The sequence below is a fragment of the Urocitellus parryii genome, chromosome 9, assembly GCF_045843805.1.
Source record: "Urocitellus parryii isolate mUroPar1 chromosome 9, mUroPar1.hap1, whole genome shotgun sequence".
In the NCBI taxonomy this organism is placed as follows: Eukaryota; Metazoa; Chordata; class Mammalia; order Rodentia; family Sciuridae; genus Urocitellus; species Urocitellus parryii.
Window position 1 is genome coordinate 43,295,315 of NC_135539.1, and position 16,946 is coordinate 43,312,260.

The following is a 16,946-nucleotide window of genomic DNA, read 5'->3' on the forward strand; positions in this document are numbered from 1 at the left end:
AACTACTTTTTTACTTATGCAAAATGAAAAGATTTAGATTAACTTTGAGGCTTTGATTTAGTTTAAGTTCCCTTCCTATTTACTTACCCTCTTTAGGTTAAGAAGTGAAAATTTTTACAAAATCAGAGGACCTTAAAGATAAATCATAGTGTGAATGACTTCGGTGAGCAACTTCATTTCAGTAACTATACATCCTCTTTTTTTCCCCCCTAAATTCTAAGCTATCTCCTTATATCTTACTCTTCTCACAGTCTGAAATGTCTGTCTACAAAGGGCCCACTGAGCATTCATATCAGTTCTTAAATACAGGCTTGTGAATAAGCCTGGGGAATCAGGAAATACAGCAGTGTCAACTCATTGATGCACAGGGGGTACCCATGATATTAAAGCCTGTACAATATAGTTATCCCATGTTTTATTTTGTATGTATTCATGGATTGGGGATGATATTGTAAGAACAATAATTACTTTTATGAAATAACATTGCAGATAATGATTTTGTCAAACTTGAAGAACAGAAAATGATATATTACATTGGAAAACTCAATTTTATTCATTTCTATAATTTGCTAGTGACAGTATGGCTGCAAATAAAAATCTGTTGAATTTTGACTTATCTGGAATAAATAAAAGAAGCACAGCAGAAAATTCATTTGTTGATAATCATCAATATTTATGTTTTTGTTGTATATCCCCAAATAAGAAGTCAGGTTCTGACTTGAATGTATCAGAAATAAGAAGCATTTTTTAAATGAATGCTTCAAATTTTAAAAAAGTGTATCTTTTCATTTTTCTGTTTTTTAAATATTTTATATTTTTACATTGACTGATAAAACTGTACTTGCTATAAACAATATCTTGTGAATATATATATGAATACGAAATCTAGGTTATCAAGATGTGCATTACCTTGCACAGTATTATAGTGAGAAGATGATAAATATATTAACACTTTTCAAGAACAAAATACATTAATTGAAGACACCCTGTGGTACAATAGAACTCTTGAATTCATACCTCTTATTTAAATGAAATTTTGTAATCTAGGAGAAAAATATCTCCAGCTTTCACCCCAAAACATCCTAACCCCTGTTAATTACCATTTACTGTCTATATCTATGATACCCACTTTTTAGATTTGGTACCTGAATGAAATGGCACAAAATTGACCTTCTGTATCTTACATATTTTATTGAACATGATGTCTCCCTGATTCATTCATGCTGCTGCAACTGACAGGTTTGTTAGTTTTATAGCTTAACGCTATTCTCTTGTACATCACATTTTCACTAGAGATTCATTCACTGATGGACAGGAAAGGTGATTCTACATCTTGACTAATGTGAATAAGGCTGCAACAAACATGGGTGTGTCAGAGTCTCTTAGGCATATTGATTTCATTCATTTTAAATATATGAACCCAGAAGTAGGACTGATGGATCAAAATGCAGTTGATTTTTAAAAATCTGAGGACTCTTTATACTTTTTAAACTATTTTTTAAATTCCCATACTGACACACATTGCCTTCATTAGAGTGAAAAGGGATTCTCTAAATCCTTGTCAACATTAATTAAGTTTTTCTTCTTACTTATAGCCATATTTACTGGGGTAACAAGGTATTGTGGTGTCAATTTTTATAATCCTGATGACTAATTTGATATATTTATAAACATGCTGAACATTTATATTTTGAGATGACATTTCAGATAACTATTTTTCACTCTTTTTTTCCTTTTGCTGAGTTATTTGTGTTCCTCATGTGTTTTCAATATAAATTCCTTATCATTGGTATACTTTTCAAGCATTTTCTCCCACTCTATATGTAGGTGATTCCATCTATGAATTGTTTCTTTTGCTTTGTGGAAGATTCTAGTATGCTATTTAATACCATTTCCCTATTTTTATTTTTTTTACATGTACATTTGAGATTATCTCCAATGAGTTATTGTCCAGAACAATGTCCTACAGCATTCCCCTTATCTAATCATTTCATAGTTTTCAGTCTTTAATCTATTTTGAGATTTTTTATATATGGTATGAGACAAATGTCTAATTCTATCCTTGAAATGACTGTCATTTCTGTTTTCTTAGCCCCTTTGATCTCATATTTTAATATTAATTCTAAAAGCATAAGTAATTTATGTACCACCGTTACAATATCATTACTTTATTCAATATTCTAAATTCCACTTTGCACTTATTTTTCCCTGTGAGTATTATGCTTTCAATTGTTTTTATATTATTTACTAGCATTTATTGATTTCTGGTTTAGGACTTCTTCAGTATTTCTTTTATGTCAGATAGGTTGGGATGAATTCCAACAGCTTTTGTTTATGAGGTAAAGTCCTATCCTCTTCAAGAATTTTACCTTATTATTGCACTACAACCAGGTTCTATGGCTCTCATCTGCTTTTCTTAGCCACAATGAAGGTATTTTGGAAAATGGAATTCTATTTAAATTGATGTTTCTGTAAGACATACAGTTAAGGGGAGTGCTACTCAACCTTCCCGTTCTGCCTCTACTCCACAAATTTGTTTTCTAGAAAAGTGTTGGGGTTTGAGTGTGCAGAGTTTAGCTCCCTCAGGCCTGACTTTTTGCAAGAGCTGTGGCTGTGATTTAGGTCAGCTGAGGCAAACCACAGCTAGGAGGAGGAAAAGTTCTCTTCCACTTATCGCAAGTCACAAGTTCTGCATGGTTTGGCCAAGAGGAAGAAGCTTCCTGCATACTGGACCTGGGAACAGTACATTCTAAAGAAGCAAATACATTCTCCGGGGATTAGATAATGTCTACAAAGAACTTTGGGAGGGTACTTATCAAAAAGAACAGGAACAATTTGAATTTAGCTCTGTGTACCCACTGAGGCATGATATTTGGGCAATGTGGGTGAAGTGTTACTGAAAAATTGCTTGCTTTGTTAGAAGAAGAATATAAAAGGAACTTGCAAATAAACCTCAGCATGCAGTTGCAATTGCTGCCTTGGCTCTGCATCCCCTGTGTCCTGGTTATTTCGAGACCCTTACCCAGGGACCTGAATGCTCTAGACATTCACAGAAAAGGAGTTGGTGTTAGAGTGAAATCAGTCAACAAGGGGATTCCTTCATTATACTTGTGTATCCCTTTGAAAATTCCTTATCCAGACAAAAATTTTACATCAGATTTCAACTTTTCTTTGGAGGCAATCTTCACAATCTTTATTTCTGGGTGTGTAGTTATGTCAGGAGGCTATGTCAGAAGAGTTGTTGAACTTCACCAGCTATATAACAAATGCTTTAAAATCATGCACATGGACTTGTATGGTGTTATATATTAAAATTTGAGATTTTACATATAAAATTATAACCCTTATTTCCTGGCTCTACATCATTCCATCTTAGAGCATCAGAAATTTATTTGAAAATATCCACCACAGGACTGGGGTTGTGGCTCAGTGGTAAAGTGCTTGCCTTGCACATGTGAGGCACTGGGTTTGATCCTCAGCACCACATAAAAATAAATAAATAAAATAAAGGTATTGTGTCTATTTACAACTAAAAAAATACTTAAAAAGAAAATATTTACCACTATTTTTCTGTCTTAATATATATTTAATATGACTTATTTCTAGCTGTGAATAACATCTATTGAGAATGTAAATAAGCAGATAAAACATTGTATCTTGTAATTTTTAGGCATTCCTAATGTTTGATATATTGATATTACACATCCTTTTCATATCTAATTGCTATGAATACATAGCCCAGACTTCCCTTTAATAATCTACAATTTTATCTTTTATCTGTGCATTTGAACTCTTTTGACTGCTGGATTAAACACTTGCTTTTATCAATAAGATGAAAATATTCTCTATGTATTATTTTCAATTTTAAAAAAATTTCTTGTATAGAGGCAAATAAAAGAGAAAGTAATTCACAGAATATCATGAATATTGCATATCATATTGTCAAGCGTGTTGCACATGAGTTTACTCAAATTGCACTAAAATTTGACCTTTTGTCTTGAAAAAGATAGTACATATTTTTAAACCCCAAAGATATACTGGCTTATTATACATGTCTAAAATCTCAATAAAATGTGACAAATAACATATACACCAAAGGACCTTTAATGATCACTAACCTTAAAATTATTCCTTTATTGATGGTACATGAGATAAAATTATAGACTATGAAAATATCAATTTTTCAGTGCTCTTCATTTCACATAACTACATCATAGCTAAGTTTGATAAGTAACAATTTCCTTTAAAAACTTAGTAAGTATTGACTATGCAGAATCTCATTTTAGTGGAAGTAAGATCCTCCTATAATTATTTCTATTCTCACATAAGAAAATATATAGCATGCCTGGACGTTTTGTTAGAAAAAAAGGTGGAGTTATATATTGTTTTAGTATTCTGATGATGAAAGACCAAGCAAAAATTTCCTTTTCTCTGTACTTCCAGAGAAAAGGAGGCCTGCAGGTCTGGAGTTGTGGCTCAGCTATAGAGCATGCTCCTAGAACATGTAAGGTACTGGATTCAAGCCTCAGCACCCCATAAAACTAAATAAATGAATAAATAAATAAATGGTTTAAAACTGAAGAATATTTTTAAAAGGGGGGCTTGTAAAACACATAAGATTTAGAGTTCCCTAAAGAAGTACCTTGTCTGGAGGCTAGAAATACCTGATCTCTCTTAAGTGCAGGAAAGCCCTACTCCTTCCTTTAATGATGCTGCCCACTTTGCACTGTCACATTTTCCATTGTAATTTTTTTTAAGCTGTTTTTTTTTATTGTGACATAAATGTCATAATTTCTTTCACAACTCTGCTACATGTTCAAATTTTCTGTCTTGTATGTATTTCACTTTATGTTGTTCCAGTCTTGGTCATAGCAATAAATTATCTCCCCTAGTTATGCTCTGGAAAGTAGTTCCCTGGGCCTTGCTACCTCCAAGTAGTAAAATGTCACTGTGTCTCATGAATTGGTTTGAAAATTGTATTCTTCTGCTACAACTGTCTGTAATGCAAAATGTGTATACATGATTGTCTTTTAAAATTATGATTAAGAAATTACTAGATGTCTTTTCTTATTAACAAGTTTGTCATTCTGCATTTATCACATTTCTTACCCACACATGCTTGAGAGGGTTGAGATATATATATATATATATATATATATATATATATATATATATATATAGAGAGAGAGAGAGAGAGAGAGAGAGAGAGAGAGACAGAGAGAGAGACAGAGAGAGAGACAGAGAGAGAGAGAGAAAGATTTTTAAGTTGACTATGACCACAGATTTATTAGAAGATCAAAACACAATGAGTGGGGATCCTTTTATAATAACATAACAGTACATTTTTTCTTGAAGGAAGAGATAATAATATACAAGAGATAATAATATACAACTACATTATTGTAATTATAACTATATTTTTTCTTTCTATAAAGGCCCTCTGTTTAACAAAAATGTTATAAAAACTGTGCCTTAGCTTTCCTTCCATAAAGTAGGGAATTGTTGGAAGTAAATTGATCCCTTTTAAGACAATTTAAATAAAATTGTTGTTTAAATTATTTTTCTTCTCTATTCAATGTTCTTGTACATGTTTTGCATCCAATTGCTTGGGTATCCATATTTTCCTCCTCATTTGTTTACTGAACAAATATTAATTGATATTCTCTTGTGTTTCAGATTATCTTCTACATTCTGGGAATACATCAGTGAACAACACAGATAAAAGTTTTTAATGACTCTAGTTTTTAGAAAAAATAATCAAATAAACTGAAGTGTGCAGATATGATATTATGAGAAATAAAAGCAAAATGCTAATTGAGGGGAGGAAGTGATGAAGAAGTGAAACATCTCATTTTGATAATAAAGGACATCCTAGCATAAAAGGTGACCTTAAAATAAAGTTTGAAAGATAGTAAGGGTAAGGACTGTGTGAATATTTAGGGGTAAACTGTATCTGGTAAAGGAAATACCCAACTAAAGGTTGGAAAGTTATAAGGCTCTTGTCATGCTGGAGGAACAATAAGCAGGTCACCAGAGCTAGGGGAGAATAAGGAGAAAATAGTGAGACAGGGGGAGAGAGGTACATTGGGACAAAGGAGTCAAAAAATGGCTCTTTGAATGATTCTGTGGGGTGTGGTAGGAAGCCATAGAAGATTTGAATGATGTTTATTCTGACTGTAATAAACATAAACACAAGAAACTAGAGATAGAAAACAGAGTCTCATGGGGAAATTATCACCATCCTCTGGGAAAGAATCAACAATGGTGTCAGCCAAAGTGACTGTTGTGCCATTGAAAAGGTAAAATTCTCGACTTTTGAGGGCAGAGATTCCAGTAAGTGCTACTGTACTTCATAGCAAGAAAAAGAAAGGGACAAGGAGCTGAGCATGTGGTACATGGCTAAAATCTAGGACTTTAGTAGGGTAAGGTAGGAGGATAACAAATTTTAGGCCTGCCTGGGCACCTTAACAAAACCTGTTTAAAAATAAAATTAAAAGGACTGATGATATAGCTCACAAGTACATCCCTGGGTTCAATTTGCAGTACAAAAAGAAAGAAGGGAGGGGTGGGGAAGGGATACTTGTAGTATCTACAAAACTTTAGATCAGATAAGATGGAAGGACAATCATTCTGGTTAAGATGGGGAGAAGTTATTTATGCAGGTGTTAACATGGTGGTATCTTGTGTATTGCAGTGTTAATTAGGAGGGTGTTTAAAAAATGATAACTAAGTTAATCATTGAATATCAAAATAATATAATCAAGACTACTATCTGCATTCATCCTGTAAATATTTAGTTGTCTGATTCTTTTGATTTTTTAGGCTTTTAATCATTCTGGAACCCATGTGTTCTCCCTATTCTAACTAACTGACTTTACTCAATCTTTTTACCACAATTGCTGAAACTGACTCTGGATCATCTTCTGAGTTTCTCATTGGCTATTCCACATGGCTTGAACACTGAAGTCAGATAAATACTTTTGAAATACAGAAGTAATTATATATTCACCCCAGATGTTATAAGATCTCACCCTTCCCTCTTCCAATTATCACCTATAGTAACATTGAAGTTATTTTTCACTAGACCCAAATTTTTCAAATGATAATATGATTTGACATCATTTTTTAATCAAAAATTAGAATTAATTTTATTGATTTTTTTAAAAAATAAAGGACGGCGAGGGCTGGGGATATAGCTCAGTTGGTAGAGTGCTTGCCTTGCATGCACAAGGCCCTGGGTTCAATCCCCAGCACCACACACACTCACAAAAAAAATGAAAATAAAGTATGGTGGAATGCATTACAATTCTTGTTACACATATACAGCAAAACTTTTCATATCATATTTACTATTAGCTAAAGCTGTTAGTTGATAAAACGGTGATTGAGACTTCATTTTGAAATATAAAAATAAAACTGTAAGAATAACTTATTTTATAGACAACCAGCCTTAGAGTATAATTGCTACCAAGTCCTAACTCCAATCCTATCTATAGATGGCTCAGCATTGGGGACAGAAAGCTGATTGAAGTAGCAGATTGCCTGGGGCTGGTATCCAACACAAACTCACCCAGGGCAGTACAAGAAGGATTTCCAAGGTTCCCATTCAGCATTCCTTCAAGCAGCAATGCTGTCAAGTAAACAAGGAATGGATATATATATATACGAACCTGATTGAACACCTACTCTGACTCAATTCAAAGGCCAGCAAAAGAGGCAACACAATAGTAGTTCACAGAAATTCCCTCAAATTCTTACTCCCATGCCCTCAAACTTCACAGATATCACAAATCAGTCTCCAATTCCTCCTCAGATTTTCCTATAAGATGAAATTGAGCAGATTTTACAGAGTTCTGCCTCCAGTAACTTCTTACTTCCTTTTAATATTTTTTTTCTAATTTTAATGTAATTAGCATTGTAGAAGCATCATCATCAGAGCACCTGGGCTGGGGAGTGCACAGCTGAGCCTTGGTTAAAACTTCATCCTTTGTTCAGCCTTCGGTTGTGTTCTTCAAGATCCTGAACTTTGGATGTCAGCCAAGATGGAGTGGAAGAAATTATTGGGGAACTAAAAGTAAAGCTTGAGTAATGATTTGTAAAGGGGTTTTCTTCTTCTTTATTTTCCTATCCTTTATATTCCAGCTTTGATCTGAGATGGCATCAAAATTCAGAAACAGGCCATACAAACTCAAGGAGAAACCCCTTGCTACAGGTCTGGTAGAGGGACCTCTGCATGCCAGTAGGAATGTAAGAAATCCTTGAGTCATTTTTTCGTTTTTTCTCCTTTCCTCTTCTTTCTCCCAGCACTGCCTTAGGCCAACCCCCATTGTGGAACAGACTTGCTGTGGCAGCAACTGTGATATTTAAAACCCAGAGAAAGGAAGAGAAAAACTAAGTCTCTGGCCAGAGAAGGAGGGGTAAAAGGCCTCTGGAAACTGGAGGCATGTGTATCAGGCAGACTCAAACAGCACAGCAAAGGTAAAAACAGAACTGATACCAGAACCACTGCTCTCAAAATCAGAGACAACTTAAGGTCTGAACCTGACTACACATATGCTCATGAGTATGTACACTTAAATTATTATTATGGCCTGCCAACAACATCATTATCATAAGGATTCAAACATGCTACTGAGAAAAAAACTATTGTTCTTGGTTGATTTCTTCTGATCATGGTTAAGACTGTGCAAAGGGTAAATGGGTACTTTGTAAATATTTGAGATCCACGAAAAGAAATAATCTTCCAAGTTTTAGGCATTAAAAAATATTTTAAAGTTACAATTGGCAAAGAAAGGGTCTGCTTTGTAAAATCAACTTGAGATCAGTTACATCAATAATATTACAGAACTCTCTATAGGAAGGCATAAATTAAAATGTATAATACCCGAGAATAATAAGATTGCAAAGTCTTTGGGGAAAAACAGAAGAGTTTTTAATTAACAATTTGAAAAAGGCATGGACATATCTCCTTCTCAGGGCATATAATTTTGGGGGGGGGCAATAGTTCTTTTTTAATTGATTTTTTATTTGTTCTTTTTAGATATATGGAACAGTGAATGTATTTTGATGTATTATACATACATGGATTATAAGGTAATGGGATCTAGTTAGGATCCCATTCTTGGGGTTGAACATGATGTGGAATTACCCTGGTGGTGTACTCATATATGAAAACAGGAAAGTTTTTTTCTGATTCATTCTACTTTTTTTTTTCTATAGGGCATATTTTTATTATGCACAATTTAGTAAGTCTATTTTTGCAGACAGTTCTTTATTAAAGCAACATATAAAACAAGTACGCATTCATAAGCTCATATATTATGATGGATGGGTTACATTAAAATTGAAGGGAATAGCTTATACAACTAATGAAACTCACCAGTTTTCATGAAGCCAACAGACTGAAATACTATATATTTTTGCTAAAAGTATATAAATTTCCACTTTCTTCTCTCAGGATTTTCATGCTCCCTCAGTTAACAAAACATGATTACTAAAACAATAGCAATTATGTCTGCCAATGATAACATACTTAAAAGATAATGAAGAATAATTGGTAAATCAGAGACAGATTTTTGACCTAGTTCCTTTTTCTTTAGAAAAAAATCTTTCACCTGGGCATCAGGCCCAACCCCTACAGTGACAAGATCTTTCAAACTCCTTTAAAAGCACTCTAAACAACCATCTCCATTTTAATAGTTAGATGAGGATTTTACCCTTCAATCTGAAAGTTTTTAACTTTGAAGTTGTCAAGTTTCTCAAACTTTGGAAGGATTTTGACCTTTGGGAAAGCTCTTGGTTCTCATAGAAGCTGAATTTTCAGTGGCTCAAAGCGATTCAGTTAAATATGTGCATCTCTCAAAGAATGCATAAAATCCACTGGCTGCAGGTCCCTGATGTGTGCACCATGTAAAGTAAGCAGGGCATAGCTCTCAATGCTGAAAGGCATGCCCAAGCCTATGACTCCTGATCTATGGTACAGCCAGCAGGACAGCTCCCATTCACCTTGTAGAACTGGCAGAGAGCATGGCATGGAGGTAGCACCATCAGAGGAAAATCTTTTGGTTTCCAAACACACATGATAATTCTTCTGGCCTCAGGATTGGTTTTGATGGTGCCAATCACTTTTTGCAGTCTACTCCTTGATCAGAATAATTTGAAACCATATCTTTGTGTTGTGACCAAAAATGTCTCTACTGGAAGCCATAAACTGGGCCTAGGTCCCTTCCTTTCTGGTGGAGAATCCCAGGCTATCCCAAAAGGCTTGAGATGCATTTGTGTCCCAGATGTTTAGTCCCTTGGAATATAGTTCTTTAGCATTTGTGGATCCCTTGATAAATCATAGCAACTCCTCTAAAACACCATTCCAGAATACACATTTGGTTGTCAGCAGAGGAATTCATCTCTCAGGCTGTAGCGTGATTTCATGCAAAAAAAAAAAAAAAAAAGACAGGGTGCCAGTGTCTATGCACTCTTCCTTCCTGAAGCTACAACACATGATGTGGTTTATCTGCTGTAGGTACTGCAGCTCCCTGGTCTGCAGCTGCTGCTCCATATCCTGTTTCTGCAAGGCAAGTGACAGCATGCAATACAACTCAGAACTGGTGGCTGTTACAATGAAGACTCTTTTTTTGGGGGGTAATCTTTTTAAAATTAATTAATTTATTATAATTAGGTATATATGACAGCAGAATGCCTTTGAATCATTGTACACAAATGCAGCACAACTTTACATTTCTATGGTTGCACATGATGTAGCATCACACCATATGTGTAGTCATACATGTACCTAGGGTAATGATGTCCATCTCACTCCACCATCTTTCATGCCCCCATGCACCGTCCCTACCCTCCTTCCCCTTTGCCCAAAGTTCCTCCATTTTTTCCATGCCTCCTCCTTCCCATTATGTATCAGCATTCACTTACCAGGGAGAACATTTGCATTTGGTTTTCTGGGATTGGCTTATTTTACTTAGCATGATATTCTCCAACTCCATCCATTTACCTGCAAATGCCCCAATTTTATTCTCTTTTAATGCTGACTAATATTCCACAGTGAGTATATACCACAGTTTCTTTATCCATTCATATATTGAAGGGAATCTAGGTTGTTTTCACAGTTTAGTTACTGTGAATTGAGCTACTATGAACACTGATGTGGCTGCATTACTATAGTATGCTGATTTTAAGTCCTTTGGGTATAGACCAAGAAGTGGGAGAGCTGGGTCAAATTGTGGTTCCATCCCAAGTTTTCTAAGCAATCTCCAATATTGCTTTCCAGATTGTTTGTACCAATTTGCAGTCTAACAAGCAATGTATGAGTGTGCCTTTTCACCCACATCCTCATCAATATTTATTGTTGCCTGTATTCTTGGTACTGCCATTCTGACTGGCATGAGAATAAATCTTAGCTTAGTTTTGATTTACATTTTTCTAATTACTAGAGATGTTGAATGTTTTTTCTATATTTGCTGATTTAATGTATATCTTCTTCTGAGAATTGTCTGTTCAGCTTCTTAGCCCATTTATTGATTGGGTTGTTTGTGGCTTTTTGGTGTTAAGTTTTTTGAGTTCTTCGTGTATCTTGGAGATTAGTGCTCTACCATGTGTATGTCATCTGATAAAGACTCTTAGTAAGACTTAAATGATAAGAAATTCTCAGCAATTATTGTAGGTCAAATTGTTACACTTTCCACCTGAAAGAAAATCTAAGTACACTATAAGCATAACCTAATTTTAAACTATATATATCAATAAAAATTTAGACAATAATTAATGAGGATTTGTATTTTTAGATGAAAAGATTTTTGCTGATAGTTAACAATGTACCTCTCATTTAAGAATTCAAGTTACTATTTGGTAAGCTAATATGTGGGGTGGGTTCTTATAAAATATCTTGAAAACTTGGTTCTTAATAAATAGCAAAAGTGAGACATATAAAAACTCCTATTTCTTGAGAGTAGATGGAAAATTAATCACTTTGGCTATTATTATGTAAATGTAGACTGATGTAGTAGAATGATAGTTTTAAAATTTTAAAGGTCTCTGAACATGTGTTATTAATTTTATAGTATAATAATATACTGGTAATTATATTTAAAAATGACATACTTTTCTATTTTTTTTACACGGTGATATTTCCTCAACTAAGGCATTAGGTAAAGTGTTCAGTGCTCTTTCTTATAGAGAAAATGAAGAAACTTGTCAGCCAACCATGTATAACAGAAATCCCATATAGTTTTGAGAACTCAGACTTGTACCCTTCTGTCCTGGATACATGGTTTCTAGGAAAAACAAGGACTACTTGACAATTGCTTAGAATTCTTCCATGCACCAGGGTCAAGAGAGGCAGCACTGTGAACTCAAGAGAGGCATGGGAATTACTTAGAAAATAAGAAAGACCTAAAACTTTAAGGTCAGCAATGAGGGATAATAGCTCAGAAACAGCTGCATGGTGAAGTGAGCACCATTATTATTTTTTTAGAAGAGAGAGAGAGAGAATTTTTAATATTTATTTTTTAGTTTTCGGTGGACATAACATCTTTGTTTGTATGTGGTGCTGAGGATCAAACCCAGGCCACACACATGCCAGGTGAGCGCGCTACCGCTTAAGCCACATCCCCAGCCCCAGTGAGCACCATTATTAAGCAATGACTGAGGCTGAGTAGCCATGGCCAGACAAATGATAAAGAGGGCAGCCAGGATTTATACCCAAGTAGACAAAGAATAAACTAATGGAACACAATAGCAATCCCAGAAACAAACTTATACATTTACAAACTTTATTTATGACATTTTATACCTATGAGAAAAGAATGGACTATTTACAAAAGTTGACCTGGGCAACACGAAAATTGAAAAAATGAAACTAGTCCCCCTCCCCAAGTCATACATAATAAACAATATTAAATGTTAATTATAAAATCATAAAAACTTTAGAATGTAGAAGAATATTTTCTTAACTGTGGTTTACATGTATTCTTAGATATACAAAGAATAGTCCATATAAGATTAGATTAGTTACTGACAAAACTAAAACTATTTCCAACTTACAGACTATAAAAAATGGTGGTAGTGGGGCGGGGGGGGGAGATTCTTTAAGTTTTTATTTTATTTCATGTTTCAGAAAAAAATGTTCAGTTTTCCCTGGACAAAAAACAAGAAAATTATGGTGTATAATAATATTTACATTTATATAGTGGTTTAGAAACTAGTTTCATAAAAGCCATTTTATTGAATTTTCAAAAATCTCCTGCAAAACAAAACAAGTTAGAGCTAGGCTTACTGTTCTTGTTTTATAGATAAAGAAACTAGATCGGTGTGTTATGTTCAAGCCAGTGAATGTTAAATTCAGAGGAGAAGCTGGGTCTTGAAATTGTATCAATAGACATCATTATCCAAAGTATATGTATGAAGACATGAATTGGTGTCAACATACTTTATATACAACCAGAGATGTGAAAAATTGTGTTGTATATTTGTTATAAGAATTTTAATGCATTCTGCTGTCATTTATTTAAAAAAACAATAACAACAAATGCTTTTCCTAAAAGATTAAAGAACTTAGAATCCAATCAACTGCATTTGAGCTCTGGTTCCACCAGGAATTATTCACTGTATTGTCAGAAGAAAAAAAATAAGAAACTGTTTTTTAAAAACAGTTATCTATAAGTCACAATAGCAGCAGCTATTACATTTTTCTCTTGTGCTGTTGAATTTGACAGATATTAAGCACTTGAATGTAGTAATCTCATCTACTTCTTTTCTATTCCTATAGACCTTAACATCATCTTTACAACTAGAACCCTGTCTCCATAATGACAGGGATTTGGGGCTATTTCTTGGGTTGTTGTTGTCCACTACACTTACAACAACTCCTGGCACACATGAGCTCCTGATCCATATGAAATAAAAAATGAGTTATTTTATTAATTAATTATCTACATACTGATATTTTACCAATCACTTTCCATACCACCAGCATAAGGATACTTAACAGTCTGGACCATGTTTTCTAAGGAAACTGAGTTGGGGGTCCATGGATATAAGCTTAAAAAGAAAGACTAGAACAATTTGTATCCATCTGTAAAGTGCCATGTGTAACTTCCTAACTGAGTTCCCAGCAGCCTAAAACTTACCCTAAAATCAAACATGCAGTGAGTAGAATATCCTGGCAAGAACATGCACACAAAGAAAGACAGACAGTGTTCTATCCCTGGCTGCTACAGACCTGTTATATTGCCCCAGGCAAGTGAATTAACTCCAGATGTCCTACTCCAAGGAACATTGAGTTGGAGTCAATGATGTTTAAATACCCTTTGGTCCTATCACACCTTTCATTTTTCAATCCAATGTGTCCCACTAAGAAAAATGTACAAATATAAATGTAGCTGTGATACAATACAGGGAAGGCTTTAAAACAAATGAGAGTAAGAAAACCTCACAACACATTTCAAATTTTAAAAGAGTCATGTTAGCTGTAAATATTTTGAACGAAAGGTGTTAAATCCCTTCCTCTACTTTCTAAAGAGGCTTTGCAAACTACTGCATGTTTTCAATTCTCATCCCTTCTCTCCGTTCCTAAATCATGTATATTTAAAACTTATCATTATTGATTGGCTCAAATAAATTTCTTAGAAAATATAGCAGTTAAAATGAAACTTTGTGTTATAGTTTTACTTCAAAAAAGATTCCAAACTAAACATTCTTATCCTGATAGTGATTATTTGAACTGCATTTTACCAATTATGAGATTTAGTGAAAGTATCTGATGTTAAATGAATTTTAGATCCAGTTAAGAAATAAGTAGTTGATAACAATCATCATGCAACAAATGAGACATATTTTTCCTTTCTACTCACTCTATTACTTCCTTAAACACAAAGAACAGGAAGCCCACAAAAGCTTCTATTTCAAGTGCTATATGACACTGTTTATATACACTTTGCAGAAAGTGTTTACAAAACCACAGAGCAAATTTAGACAGCTCCTCTTTCCTACACAATATAAAGGCAAAAGACAACAGAAGTTCGAAATTCATAGAGAAACATCAAGTGGACAACTCCAATGAGGTTTAAAATATAGATTATTTTACAAATAACTGTGTAAGTCAGCTCTTGGACTTCTTCTGTCTCAATAAGTATAATTAAAAATTAATTTTGGTGTACTTGAACCATAATGTAAATGTTTACAGCGTCGTAGGACTGGAAAACTGACAATAAGAAAACAACAAATCAAATTGCCCAAAAAGATGATCAAGAAAACATGTGGGCCACCTGTTCTAAGGAGTTAAGATTCCAGACAGTAAGTTAGATGATTTACAAAGAATTAATGGTTGGTCCCAACTATTTGAGTATCATTTATATTGATAATTTTCACTCTGGAGTATCAGTGTAATAGGGACAAACGAGACAAGGCACCAAACATAGCAGAAAACAGTTTTATTTGGCTGCAGCCAGGTTCAGAGGGCACAGCTTCTGCTGTAATCAATTAATCCCCCTGAAGTCCAAGTTCAGAGAGTTTCAGAATTTTATACCAAGCATGTAAGGGGAGGGGTTCAGAAGTTCACAGTTTGCAAAAGTTCACCTAAAAGCAGCTTTTTTTCTTTCACTATTTTGGGCAAGTTAACTCTTCAAGGATAACACCTGAGAAGGGGAGAGCTTCTTCTCCCCTTTCTTTCCTCCTCCTGCCAGCTGTTACCATGGAGCCCATTTGTAAATTATCTTAAAATGTAGACATCTCTGAAAAGCTTAGCTCAAGGCCAGAGGCTTTGTTTGCACATTTCTACAAAGTACTATACTGGATATGTTTGCAAAAAACTAGTAAGGGGGTGTCCAGCACCTGGAGTGCTGGTATCTTCCCAGCCAGTGGCCAAGTAAAACAGGGTGACATGAAAATAGGAAGTTTATCTACATTGGACTCTTTCACAGAGACTCTTTTGCTGACAGTCCTAAAATCAGCCATGGTGAAGAGGGCTTTTCTGTGGAGAAAGGGGGTGCCACTTCACCAGCTCATATCAAGAAGGCAAATCTGCATTTTATAGCTATATATGGCAATGATGGACCTCAAATTCAATGCAGGGAATGGTTGTAAAATTCAATGCAGGGAACACTAAAATACTCTGTAAATATTTATTACATAATGAATAAGAAATGGAGAGATGGGATTCCATTAAAAGTGACTAATATGTTTAACCATCCTCATTCTAGCAAATGCTTTCCCTAGGAAAGAAACAAACAAGGGTATCACAACAGAGATTATAACAGTTTGGTTAAGTAGAGAAGAGATGTGTATTCAATATGCAAGGAGAAGGGAGAGAAAGGTCCCAAGAAGGTTCTTCCAGCAGAAGAACCTATTCTTCCTATTCTTCCTATGCTTGGGAAACTAATAAATGGTATCTAGATCATTTGAAGCAGCAGAATTTCATTATGATACTTCAATGAGGATCAAACTGTAATCTGAGCATTTACAGAGCTTTATTGGGGTTTATGATCTTAAAGACATTACAAAGATTGTGACTTTTGAGAAGTCATTTTATTTTGCTTCAGTTTCTTTATTAAGATATCTGAATTATAGATATTTTTCATTAGAGAGGAATAGTATGCATATAAAATAGGGTAATGCACTTGAAGTTTTCACATGAAAAATCTTGTGTTCTCATTTAGGTAGCTTAAATCTTTGCAATTAGTAAAATCTTATACAAAATTTCTCAACAGTCTTGCATTGTTCTTATTTTTTCCCTATGTTTCTCGTAGATTTTTCATTTTTTATCTTTCTTGGTTATTTCATTGTGAATTGAATCATTTTTTCTAATTGTATTTTGAATATTGTTTGCCTATGTTAAAACTGCTGCTTTATTGTGTGTATGGTCACTACTGTGTGTATGGCTGTTTTCTTGTTAATTCTTATTTTTTCTTTGATACATCCTAAACAGTCAGAAAAGTTTA

At 34.2% G+C, this 16,946-nt stretch overlaps 1 pseudogene; it reads right to left on the bottom strand.

The window, feature by feature from the left end:
- Positions 1–9,673: 9,673 nt before the first annotated feature.
- On the bottom strand, positions 9,674–10,555 carry LOC144256978 (thymidylate synthase pseudogene; annotated as a pseudogene).
- Positions 10,556–16,946: the final 6,391 nt, after the last annotated feature.